The sequence below is a fragment of the Carettochelys insculpta genome, chromosome 8 (genome assembly GCF_033958435.1).
Source record: "Carettochelys insculpta isolate YL-2023 chromosome 8, ASM3395843v1, whole genome shotgun sequence".
Classification (NCBI taxonomy): domain Eukaryota; kingdom Metazoa; phylum Chordata; order Testudines; family Carettochelyidae; genus Carettochelys; species Carettochelys insculpta.
This window is the reverse complement of record NC_134144.1, coordinates 4,300,723-4,314,238: the sequence shown is the minus strand read 5'-3', so window position 1 is coordinate 4,314,238 and position 13,516 is coordinate 4,300,723.

The following is a 13,516-nucleotide window of genomic DNA, read 5'->3' as shown; positions in this document are numbered from 1 at the left end:
TCCTCTCCATGGTTTGACGAGAACTAGCCACACTGTACAAGCATGGGTAACCCATGGATTTATATAGCATTATGATACTTTACTGTCTTGTTATACAGCACTTGTATAGTAGTTGCTAACATGTTAGCCTTTTTGACTACCACTATTCATTGAGCAGAAGTTTTCAGAGTTTTCAGGAACTCAGCAAACATGTGGATAAAGTGATTCACACCATACCATGTACTTGGATTTTCAGAAAGCCTTTGACAAGGTCCCTCAGCAAAAGCTCTTAAGGAAATCAAGTAGCTGGGGGCAAGAGAGAAGGCCAATCACTGAGGGGTAGGAATAAATGATCAGTTTTCACAATGGAGAGGGGTGAACAGTGGGGTGCTAGGATCTTTACAGGGACCTGTGCTGTTCAACATGCTCATTAAAGATCTGGAAGAGAAAGTGAATGGAGAAGTGGAAAAGTCTACAGATGACACAATATTAGTCAACATAATTACATCCAAAGCAGTCTGCAAGGAGTTATAACATGATCTCACAGGAGTAGGCCACAAAAATGGCATATGAAATTGGTAAATGCAAAGTGTCCACATGTTTGCTGAGTTCCTGAAAAACTCCCACAGCTCTCTTACAAAACTGATATGGACTCCTCCCCCAACCAATGATGCTGACCATGTCTCTGATAATGTTGCTCTTTACTGGAATATTGTTTTTCCCCACTTGCCCATATGGAAGTTACATTCACTGGCCTGCAATGGCTAGGATCCCCTCAGGAACCATTTTAAAAATTAGAGTTACATTAGCTACTTTCTCGTCACCTGGTACAGAGGCTGGTTTCAAAAAAATTACATTCTACGCTTAGTAGTTCTGTGATTCCATAAGTGAGTTTCTTCAGAACTCTTGGGTGAATGCCAGCACCTTAGGGCTGTCCTACAGGTAAGTCTTGTCTACACTTCCAGGAACATTGACTTGGTCAGGGTCAATCTTCCATAGTTTGACTTCATGCATGTGGTAAACATGCATGAAATCAATCTGTCTGGAGTTGGCAGTCATCCCCTGTACTCGCTATCATGAGGTAAGGGAGGTCAATGAGAGGTATGCTTCCGTTGACCTTCCTTCGTGAAGACAGTCACAAGTCGATTTCCAATACATCGATTTTAGCTACGCACTTGCTGTAGCTAGAATTGTGTGTCTGAAACTGACTTTCAGGTCTACTGTAGACCTGGCCTCACTTGTGGGTCTGTTTTTCAAGAGCTACCTGGATATAAGGAGAGGTTAGATCCCACCTTTGTCCCAGAGTTCCAGCTCTGGATCTGTAACAAACAAAAGGAAGGCGTGAATCCAGCTTACTAAAAAAACCCACTTTTTTTAAATCTTCCCAAAGGATCCTTCTGAGTGGCAGCTCATTTGGTCAAAGATGCAAATACAACAGCAGAGGAGAATCTAAAACAAAAGGCACCCACTGGTGAATAAATGGAATTGTCTTGGTAAAGACTGTCAGATTGTCTCCAGCCATGATGTAATTCTTACATTAGAATTACCTGCGAACATAGACTCCAAATTACTTTTCCAGGGTGTGGCTTACATTTCTGGAAGTTTGGAGGCAGCCAAGTTTCACTAACTCTGAAAGCCAAATTCTTTCACACCACTAAATTGCCCCCCACCCACCCAAAGACCAGAATGACCCAGAATGTATTGTGAAATCATATGTCTGTGTTTGGTTAGGATGTATTCTTGATCACTGGAACCAGGCCAGCAATGTTAGAGGTTTCAGCTGTCAGATGCAAAGATTAATGCCTTTCTGAGCCTGAGGAACAACTACTTGGAATGATGTGCACTTTCCACATCTCTTGGCTTGAATCAGAGTTCCTGTGTTGCTACAGGTGTGCTTTAACCTTGAGCAGCCCTGCTTGATCTGAACCTTCCTTTCCTATGGTCAGTGAAGCTGTTTAAATTTGATCACTTAGATTCTTGTGGGTTTATTTAGGGCAGAATTTGCTAACACTGGAGAAGGTGCAGTAAATAGGATCTTGAAAAGCATGTAACCTTCTGAAAATCTGCTTTGTGGAAGAATTTGTGATGGGCTTCGATCTGAGCAAATAGGTCAAAAAACTACTTATGAACACTCACTTGGATTTGTAAGTGCATCGAGTATATTTGAGTCCCTTTTGCTATCATTTTCCATGGATCTCCTAGTAAATCAGGTCAATCACAGGAATTTTTACCAAAAAGTGAAGTTTAAGGAAATATTGCAAGTATTCAAAGAAAATAAACCTTAAATCCACATTTGCACTGGAAACCTACACTACCTGGAAGATCAACCTGGTCAGGGTCAATTTCCAAGGTTCAATTTTGCACTCCTAGTGGAGACATGCAAAACCAACTATCAGGCATCAACAGTCAACCCCGTACTCCTCAATCTGTTGAGGAGCAAGGGAGGTCACAGGAAAGTTTCTCCCGTCGACTTTTCTTGGTGAGGATGGCCAGCTAAGTCGATCATAGATAAGTCAATTCCAGATACACAATTGTCATAGATGGAATTGTGAATCTACAATCAACTTTAGGTTCCAGTGTAGACCTGGCCTATGAGTTCATCTAAAGCAATCAGGGAGCCGTAGTATACCAAGTGACATGTATGTAGTCGAAACAGTTCAAATTTCCGCCTGCAAATACTGACTAGTACGCTGTATAGTTTAGGAATAAGCTTGATTTCTAAATATGTTTTGCCACATCATATCTGTGTGTAGTTTTCCCTCCATTCTACAACAACGTTAGTAATAAGTCTTCTTTCAAGCTCACTTTTAAGTGAGTTAAGAGCACACATCTCATTGATTTTAATTAATTATCTATTGCGAGAGCTTGTCCGGCATGATTCTGGCTTAGGTGTGTTAGATAGAGAACATGTAGGCTGGAGGTACAGCTAGAAAGGTGGGAAAGGCCAGTGATGTAACACTTCCTCCTCCCTTCTCCCAATCTCATAGAATTCTGTTTGCGAAGGCTGGGTGGAGATTAAGCTTTGTGTACAGGAAGGGACAGGGAACAGGGCAGGGACATCTACTCTCTTCAGCTCCAGGGAGATTCCCGTGTAACATCATCTTATGCTGATTCCCACACTCAAAGCAAGTCCCTTTTCATGCCTAACAAAGGGGGTTTGTTGCTGGCATTTGTGGGAAGCAGCATCCTTGTTCACTCATTTGCAGAGGAAGGCCAAAATTACAGTTGGTCAAGAGGGTGGTGATAAAATGTCAGTTCTGATAAAGTTTTGAACTTGAAAATATGATAGAAAAGTTTAAACTTGTCAGGGGTTCATATTGACGTGTTCCAAAAGAAACATTCCAGGGTTTGGTTCAAAATGGTTCTTTTATTTTAGAACTGAAGCTCATTGGGGGTTTTAACCTTTTTTCTTGTTAAACAGTCACCATTGAAACAAAATATTGTGATATTATTGAAGTGAAAAATTTGAGCTGAGTCAAAAATGAACTTACATTTTTAGAGTTTTCATTTCCTGGAAAATGTTGAGATTTTTGACTTTTTTTCACCTTGGCTCAGGTTGGGAACCCTCTGAGGTTTCAAATGCTTCTGGGCTGCTCTCTGCCCAATTCTAGGGAAAACATCATCTATTCATTGCTGCCCCTCAACCGAGAAGGTCTGTGAATTGAAGTTCTGATGTTTCTTCTCCCACCTCCATGTTAGACGTCTGAGGTCCAGAAAGGGATGGTTCCATTAGCTTTGCCCTGGGGGATTGGACATTTTCAATATGTATTTTTTTTCAAACCAAGGAAGTCAGACACACACTGGGCAACGCACAGGAGCAGGCCAGTACCTGGCTGAGCCCCCTCTTCTTCAGGAAGGTTCTGAGTTCTGTGCCGTTCTCAGCTCCTTTTGTCACTACTCCCACTGTATCCTACTGTCATCCAGATGGGCACCATGGCCTATGTGCGGCACAACTAAAGCTCACCTGACTGTGTGAACCAGGGACGTGAAGATGAAACCATCCTGCCTGATAGCCAAGAGACAGGAAAATATGGAGGGATCCTTTCCTCTGTCTGCTCCACTCCGAAAGTTCACCTAATAAATTGTTAGTCTTTAAAGTGCTACTTTACTGCTTTTTTATTTTGATAGTGTATAGACTAGCCCGGCTTTCTCTGTTACTGATCAACACGCAAGGCACTACATTTAGCCGTTTGGGGTGGAGATCCATCAACTACATGAAACAACTCACCCAGCTCCAGACACACATCATCTTCCTCTCCTACTAGTGTTCATTGTGGCCTTTTAATACTACTAGGCTCTACCTACCCAAGGCAACCTCTCAGGCCCGGCCTTAGAGCAAGGCAGTTGCCTTGGGCCCTGTGTCTTTAGGGTACCACATTCCAATTGACTGTAGCATCCACCACTCACCAGCTGGGCCCTCCGGTCAATGTGCAGCGCTGGGCCCCAGTCACCAGCTGGGCCCCGCTGTCAGCATGCCACCTTGGGCCTGACTGCAAGGGCTGGTTTATGTTCAGACTGAAAGAATTAAATCTGTTTCAGTTCTCCCCTTTTGTTATTTCGGTCACGTGACGTACTAGAAATGGTTGGAATACAAAGTGACAGCTGTAATATTACGCGGTCTCCTGCTCTGCATTACTTGTGGAGTCTGTGTGATCTGATGTGTGTTTGCAACAGGCCAGCCTGAAACCAGATGGGTGGAGTAGCAGGTATGCCATGAACATGAGAGCTAGAAGTGCATCTTACTTTAGAATAACAGTGTCCTGTTTCAGTCTAGCATAAGTCACTAGCAAAACTGAAACAAATCACTTCTCTTCTGAAGAGACACTGAACACAGACCTGCACCAAAATACTGAGAGGTGTGGAAGAAAAACTGTTGCTCCTTTAGTGCAAATTTGTGTATAAACAAGGAGACACAGTCCTTGCACTGATGTGAACCCTGATCTACAACTCTAAATTATACCAAAATAACCATCTAACAGGGAATGATTTTTGTTTTGTCAGTATTATTAGCCTGGTATAATTAATTCCATCTTTATATCAACACAACTTGATCCACATTTTAACTCTCCCTATGATAAAATAGGACAATTATCTAGTGTAGCCAAGTCTTAGTTCCTTAGTTAGGAGATTCCTATTTTTTTTAAACCCCACTTGGTTCCAAAGTAATTCTTCACATACAATGTACAAAACAAGTTCATTGGCCATTTAATCCCACTTATTCCTTGCCATCAATTCTGACTTCACTGCCAAAATAAGCAAACTGCCTAGCATTGCATTATGTTTCATTTCTACCTTTCTGGTTGTCCCTAATCACCCTTACCAGCACTACAGTCCAAAGTGACTGAATACAAATAAATCAGCCTTTGCCACTTGGTGAGCTTTTAATCAAAGGATTTGCCAGGCTGCTACAGTACAGGACACCTTACTAATAAGCTCTCACCTTCAGAAAAGGTGTCACCCTTTTAATCATAGCTTCGCTTAATGTCAACAGATTGTCTGCTGCCCCCAGAGCTGGGGTGCACCTTTCTGAGACAAGTTTTATTTTAGTGGGAACAAAAAAGTGTAACTTGACTTGAAAGGGTTTAGAAATCCGCAGGAGGAGATTTGTCAAAGAAGGAACTGCCTATTGGAGATTAGAGCCTAATTAAATTTGTCTGTGTGTGTGTGTGTGTGAGAGAGAGTGAGTGAGTGAGTGAGTGAGTGTCTTTCTTGCTCTTTGTAAAAAGGCAAGCTTATTAAAATTCAGGGAGAGCCCAACACAAAGGACGTGTCTTAGGGTCCAAAGACTTGCGTATTAATGCAGATGGTTTTGATTCAAATGGTGCAGAGCGTGTCACTTTCAGAAGATTTTCTTTATTGTTTGGGGGAAAAGAGACATGCGGATCACTTTCTTTTTCCAGTTTTAATCACAGCAGCTGAAGCAAGCAGGTGCCAGGATACAGAACCACTCCCAAAATTGGTTGGGCAATGGAACAAGGGAAACGCCCCCAGCAAAGGCTTGTCGCCTGACAGATATTATCATTTGGGGCCACCAAACTGTAACACAATAGTCATCAATGTGCACATGGCAGTCAACCTGGAAGCTTGAAACAAATCCAAGAGGGCCACACTATCACAACAAGGTTTAATTTCACACACGCTGCAAGACAATTACAGTGGTATAACCAGAGTGGACACCGATGCGTGGCCAGTAAGTTTAACAAGGGGCCGTGACAAATACTTTCTATCACATATGTGACGTAATCCAGCTCCCTCTGTTGAAGGGAGGGGGAAATCTGACAGAATGAAATGGAAAGACTGGGCAATACGGTTTGTCTTTCTCATTTATAGAAGGGGTCTGCTAACCAATAACCACCCTGACCAAGGTGGTTGATGGATTGTGTCATCTGATCATTATGACAGAAGGTAGAAATATAAAATGTGGTAACAGATTTGCTGATGAAGATCTTGCAACTGTTCAGCATTTGTGATTGAACCAGGACAGAATAGATTTTTTAAAAACTATGTACCAACAAAATACCTTTCTTTGCCCAGAGAGAGAGCACAGTTTTTGAGCACAATTTGTCTCCATCACTGCTGACCAGCCCATCCACGTTAGGCCTAGAGCTGAGAAGGAAATGATTTTTGCACGTGAAATCTTGAGGCTTTGTTAAAATGGACAAAAGGAAATACATTTTTCACAATCCATGGTTAGTCTGTGGCACTGATTTTCTAGAGATATCATTGGTGCCAAGAGAAAAAGGTAGGCCACATATATGGATGTGATCATCTAGAACAGGGGTCAGCAAACTTGCCAAAGCAGAGTGCTGAAGTTTGACCTTTTGACCTGTCTGTACCGTCCTAGTGCTGGGGATACTTTTTAAAGTCCCTGATAGTCCTACGTACAACAGCTTCATTCATAAATAAATGAAGATACAGAGCTTTGCCGTTTAGGTGACAGTTGTAGCATTAGCTGGTCTTTTGTTAATCCACAGGTGGTCTGGCATTGAGCAAGCTCCCACTGCATAGAGTAGGAGGGGCTGAGCTTCTGTCTCACATGCTGATGCAAATCGGCTCACGTACCACTCTCGTCGCCCATTCCGGGGGTTGCCAACACCTGATCTAGAGTGAGATGCATTACAAACCAGTATCTAGTGACGAGGAGGAAGGAAGACGTTTTATTTCACCACTGTCCATTTGAGAATTACAAGCAACTCGGTCAGCTAGGGCTGGCTGCTGTTGGGGAGAAAAGTCAGTGGCCTAGGGGGACCACAGGTCTAAGCTAGCATGGCAGGTCCCATCTCCCTACCACATTGGCAGCCCAGACACACGAAAAATATCATTGACTCTCAAAGATGAAGTCCAATGCTAGATATTCCTACGGGCCAGCAGATGGTGCTCCCTGTATTAACTAACAGTCTGCATACACGGCCTATATTGCTTTGGTATTGACATTTTGAAAGAGGTGGGATTTCTGGACTTGTTGTGAATAGGTGTAGGTCCTTGTGTTTCCAGAATCCTCCTTTCTGGGTATCCATTGCTGTGGAAATAAGTTGTGCTTTACTCCTTATTAAAACTGGGAAAAGATTTGGGACATGGAGGGCTCTAGTGGGGATGGAGAGAGGCTGTTCTCCGAAGTGATGAATGGCAGAACAAGGAGCAATGGTCTCAGGTTACAATGGGGGAGGTCTAGGTGGAATATTAGGAAAAAGTTTCACTAGGAGAGTGGTGAAGCACTGGAATGTGTTACCTAGAGAGATGGTGGAACCTCCATCCTTTAGAGGTTTTTAAGTCCTGGCTTCACAAAGCCCTGGCTGGAATGATTTAGTTGAGGTTGGTCGGGCTGGACTTGATGACCTCCTGAGGTCCCTTCCAGCTCCAGGAGTCTATGATTCTATGTAAAATAAAATAGCCTGTAGCCTGGCAGTTGTGACATGTTGGCTGACTGTCAAAAGAGGCTTGTGCTGTTTTTAATAGACCTCCATAAGACATGAGAATGACGGAATCAGAGAAATGGCAGGCTGGGAAGGACCACAAAGCATCCTGGGTGCCAAGGCAAGATCAAGTAACCCTAGACCATCCCTGCTCCAGGTGTTCATCTCATAGCCCATACTTTAAACGCTCCAGTGCAGCAACTCCTTAACCTTCCCTTGGCCGCCTGTTCAAGTGCTTAAGTCCCCTTTATCATGGGAAAGTATTTTCCAGTATCTAACCTGATATCCCTTGCTGAAAACTCAGCTGCTTATTTCTCGTTCCACCCTGAGGGGACAATTGATCAGCATCCTCTTTATAACCAGTCTTTATATGTTTGAAGACTGCTGTCAGATCCCCCATAAGCCTTCTCTTTTCTGGGCTAAACATGTCCAGTTCTTTCAGTATTTGCTCACAGAGGTTACTAAGGCTTTTTCTGTGTTGTCGGTTTCATGCTCTCTCTCCCCAGTTTGTACATATCACTATATATTCTATTGCTAGGCTTGGTGTAGTACTTGATTTTTTTTTTTAAATTTTGTTAATTATTTGTACAGAGGCTGAGACTTAAAGGAAGGAGAAGGACTGGGGTTAGGTAGGACTGATGTTGAGGTGGCAGGCGATGCCTAGCACTGACAGAGGGACCCAAGGCATCAGGGTGTCAGGTGTAGGTGAGGCTGTGGTCCTGGCCCAGTGAAGCAACGAGCCTTAGCCAGGACTGTGAGGCAGGGTGGAGCTCCAAGCCACAAGGGTGGTGACTCCTGGCTCTGGCAGGATGTGAGGGAGCAGTTCTATGCCAGCGGAGCTGCTGGGTGCTCCTAGTTCTCTGGCAGGGCGGGCGACTCCCACTCCCTGCATGTGCACAGTGCCAGGAGGTCTGCAAACCTGCCAGTCCTTACTGATCAACGTCCTTTTCGTCAATTTTGGCTTGTCGGCTGAAGTCAACACTGACCAACGTTTACTGAATTAAATCCAGTCCTACCAAGTCTATTTCCTAGAATTCAAGCCCGGATCTCAAACCACTAGACAGCAAACCCTGTGCCTGTCGGTTTTCGTGGTTGGGTATTTGTCCTTCCAGGCGAAGGAGAAGCGGCAGGCGTAGCATAAACAGCATCACGAGAGGTGTAACTTCCTTCTCCAGGACACATACCGTTCCAAGCTCAGCATCCATTACCCCCTCCACTTGCATCTCCAGGACTGCCCTGTTTACATTCTGACCAAGACAGTTTTCTTCTAACACATAATTCTGAATTATGCAATCAGCTTGCGGTTTGCATTCCCAGTGTCAGAAAGTTAACAGAAGCTTTGCCAAAGGAGTGTGACCAAACCAGTCTTGCTGTTTTGAGATCACTGCTTGCTTTGTTTCAGCAGCATGCAGACAATATTTACACACAGCCGAGTCTTCTTTCATTTAAACTGGTGTAAATCAGGAGCTGAGCCACTGGAGATAATAGGGTTAAATCCAAGTAAAACTAGCATAAGTGAGAGGAGACTCTGTTGCAACAGATTTACCTTGACTCTAAGACATTTGCATTTGTGAGAAGGAACTCGCCTGGTTTGCCACTGTGTCTGGTTTACCATAGTTTTTGCTGGTTACACATAAGGAAAAAGCCCCTTTTGTTAGAGTCAATGAGTCGCAATTCACCCCAATGCTTGCACCTGCTTTTCGCATTGCCATCTCTTCTGTCTAACCCTCCCTCTGAGTACAGGGTTGCCAACTTTCTAATTTTTGAAAACTAGACACCCGGGCCTCCACTATTCCATGCATGGGCTCACCTCTGCTCTGCCTCTTCTGTTGAGATCCCACCCTCACTTCCTTTCCCCTCCCCTACACACACACACACACACACACACACACACACACACACACACTTTGGAGGCAGGTGCAAGCTGAGTTTTGTGACTCTTTTTCTCCCATGCAGGAATGGAGTACCTGTTTGTCAGCAGCTGGGAATGGATGACAGGGGATGGATGGCTTGTTCTTTTCATTCCCTCTGGGCATCTGGCCTAGGCCACTGTCAGAAGACTGGACACCGGGCTAGATGGACCTTTGGTCCAACCCCGTATGGCTGTTCTTCTGTTCATGCTGTTTGCCAGGTTCCCCTGCTGGCAGGTGAGAGGTTCTGCGGACACAGGCTGAGGAAGAGGTCTGTGCAGCTCTGAAGTTTCTTTACTTCTCCTGCTGAAGCTGGTCCAAAAATACCTTCTCGGAATTGCTCTGAGTTTAGAAAGAGTGATTTGCTCTGCTCAAGCTTGGATTTCTTCCCTGGGTTTAGCATGGCTGTGGCTGGAAAGCAACAGAGGATGAACATTATAAACTCATTGGGCTTCTCTCTTTTGGGATTTGCAACAGCCATGGGCCCAGCAGTCCAAGATCAGGCACTCAGCAGTGTTATTGCAGCTTTCACAGAGGTTCCTGCCAAGGGAGAGATGCATGGGGCCTAGGGTGGGGGTTCTCAAACTTATGTGGTCACCCCCCCCACACACACTTTTTTTTGTCTGTACTCATTTGTACCTATCCCCCACCATACGTCAAGATACCAATTTAACAAAATCAACATGCAACTCTGCCTAACTGTTAAAAACAGTAGAGTATTGATTCAGACAGAGCCCTTTAAGCATACAGAAATGGGCATTTTAAGTGAGGCGGTGCTGATCGACATCACGCTGTCGTTACTAACGGGAGCAGTGCACCTGGTTTTTGGAACAGAGCAATTCCATGAACTGCATAAATGCATCAGATTCCTTGTGAGAGGAGCAACGGCAGAATTTGAGTTGTCAATGCTCACCATGAAACGTGCAAGCCGCATCGCCGCAAACCAATTCTCGTGCAGATGGCAATGACTGGGATTAACATTGGGTTGGCAGAACAGAAATTTGTCAAAGTGCACAGCACCATCTAGAGTCGAATGCACAGTGCCGTCTGAGTGAGGAGCTGACTTGTCTGGAGGAATCGGCATTATTGTAGGTAGTATGTGCACCCTAAGGGTGAGAACTCTGGACTAAGGGCCAGAGCCGTATGAAAAGAATGTGTACAGCTAACATATTGCCTACTGTGCTTCATTTGATAACAACGAGCCCATTGTTGCACACTCACTGTCCCTGTTCAATGATGGTTGTAAGAGCAGGTCCACCTTCAGCAGACTATGGTACACTACTTCAACTACATGAATACCATAGCTGGAGTTGATGAACATGAGGCTGAGCTGCCACAGGGCCTCCATTGCAGAAGTCAATGGGAGAAACTCTCCCATCCACTTCCCTTAAACTTCTTGTTCTGGTGGAGTCCCAGAAGTGATCAGTGGTCAATTTAGTATGTCTTCACTAGATCCACTAAATCAACCCCTGATGAATTGATTGCCACAGTGCCAGGCTCACAGTAAGTATAGCTATCCCCTAAGAGAAAACAGAAATAAAGTTGGTGGCTTACGTACAACTGCTGCTTCTGGTGAGATTGTCCTGCAGCAAGTGTGGAAGATACTTCCCTGGTGGCTGAGCCTCAGTGCAGTTCTTCTTCTGAATTAGTAAGGCTGTATAGCCTCAGAGCACAGCCACAGACTTTTGCTGGATAGGTGCCTGCTGAAATGCAGCGGAGACGCCAGGGGAAGTTTGCAAGGGATGCTGAGATTTAGTGGCATGTTTATGTTTCAGAATGTTGCACATTGTTTAAAAAGAATGCATTGATGTCAATAACAGTCCTGATGGTGCTACAGGCTTGTGCATGGTCTTCCCATCTGCTGTTGTCTTTTGTCATAGATTGCAAGCTCTTTTTGTGGCGATTCAAAGCAGACTTTCATTTTGCACTGCTTCTAGGGCAGGACAACAATGCCTTGACTCAGGACTGTGGAACTGGACAAATCTGCTTTTTAGTTCTTAATTTGCCCAACCCATTATGCTTTGAGCATCTGTAATCCAGCTACAGCTCTCCCCAGGGTCAAACATTTCATCCATCCAATCTTCTGACTTCTTAAGGGACCCGCCCTGACGGTTAGCATCCATAAACACAAGCTTGAACAGAACCGGCTGTTCCAGTAAAGACACTCACAACGATTTCATCACTTTGCAATGCTGAGGTTCATTCATTCTTTGTATTTTGGAATGTAAATGAACCTGGAAGGGGTTATGGGGCTTCTCATGGTAGCTTTCAGCTCCCTGGAACTCAGCCATGTAAGAACGAGAGTCACGTTTTCCGGGGTTGTAAAATAGTGGAGCTGCACTGACTTTATGTAAGTTGAGCCAGTTTCCATGAACAGAGTATTTGGCCCTGAGACCCAGAGAGGGAGTTGATCAGACCCCAAACCTGTGTGAGCTGCCACAGAGCATTGAAGTGACATACAGATACGACAGACTCAGGTCAGCTAGACCTGGTGCTAAAGCCAGAACTGGAGAGATGGTTTCTTGCACCGTACAAACAGGTGGTGGAGCAGCCAAATTTTGTAAGTCAGACTCTCAGTCCTGTTGGCAGCTAAGCCTGCTGCGTGACATGGGCAAGCTGAAACACAGGCTCTTGAGTCAAGCAGGTGAAACCTAAGGGCCCAGAGCCATTCTCCATATCAACAGAAACATGTTAACTGACTCCGGTGTTGCCACATCAGCGTGTAAGAGTGGAGGCTTAGCCCCTGACCCATCTCAGAGGGGGAGCTATGTTAGTCTGTAACTTCACACCCAAAAACCCAAGCAGCCCTGTAGCACCTTGCAGACTAACAGTTTTATTGATTAGGTAATGAGCTTCCATGGGACAGACCCACTTCCTCAGATTTGGAAGGAAAAATGAGAATACAGGCGGGAGAGAGGGCAAGAGATGTCACCAATCGCTACTAAGACCCATGGAAAGAGTCAGTCTGAGTTAAGTGGATGGGTGCCATTGCTGAGAGTATCAAAGTGGGGAATCGTCCTTCTAATATCAGAGATCTCAATTATCCTACACGTTACAAGGACACTTAATTTTCTCTTTCCACAGGTGCTATTAATCACTGGTGACTTCCCCCCACCCTCCCTGCTACACACATACTCTGTGTTCTCATTTTTGCTCCAGAAGCTGGGGAGAGAGTCCCACTCGCAAGAGCTCATTGCCTAATAAATAAAATGGTTAGTCTTTAAGATGCTATAGGGCTGCTTGTTTTTTTCCCTGAACAGTGTTCCCTGAAGGGCTTGGGTGGCCACGCAGGAGAGATTCAGGCAGAGAGCAGCAGGCAGAGTGTGTTTCTGTTGGTGGTGCACATCCTGACATGCCTTGGTGCACATAACAAAATTTATTCTGCCCACGGATGGAAAAAATTAGAGGGAACCCTAGGTTCTGCTACCGGAGGTGTGTCGTCATCTCCTCCCCATCCCCCAGTCCAGCACCCTGCCTCGGACACAGGCCAGCAGAGCTGATGTTTATGGCAATGCACAGGGGAGCAGGAGGTGAGGAAGACTTCCTCCCACTCTCCTCATGCAGGCCTGATGCCCGGGAGTGCCTCTGGGTGCAGTCCTGTGCTTGGACTGCCTGTGGGCTGGGAGACAAGACTCCACCCTCCCTTGCACAGACTTTACCCTGGAACAGGGTAACTCCGCTGGGCTGTGCCGAGTGCACGCAATTTACTCGTGG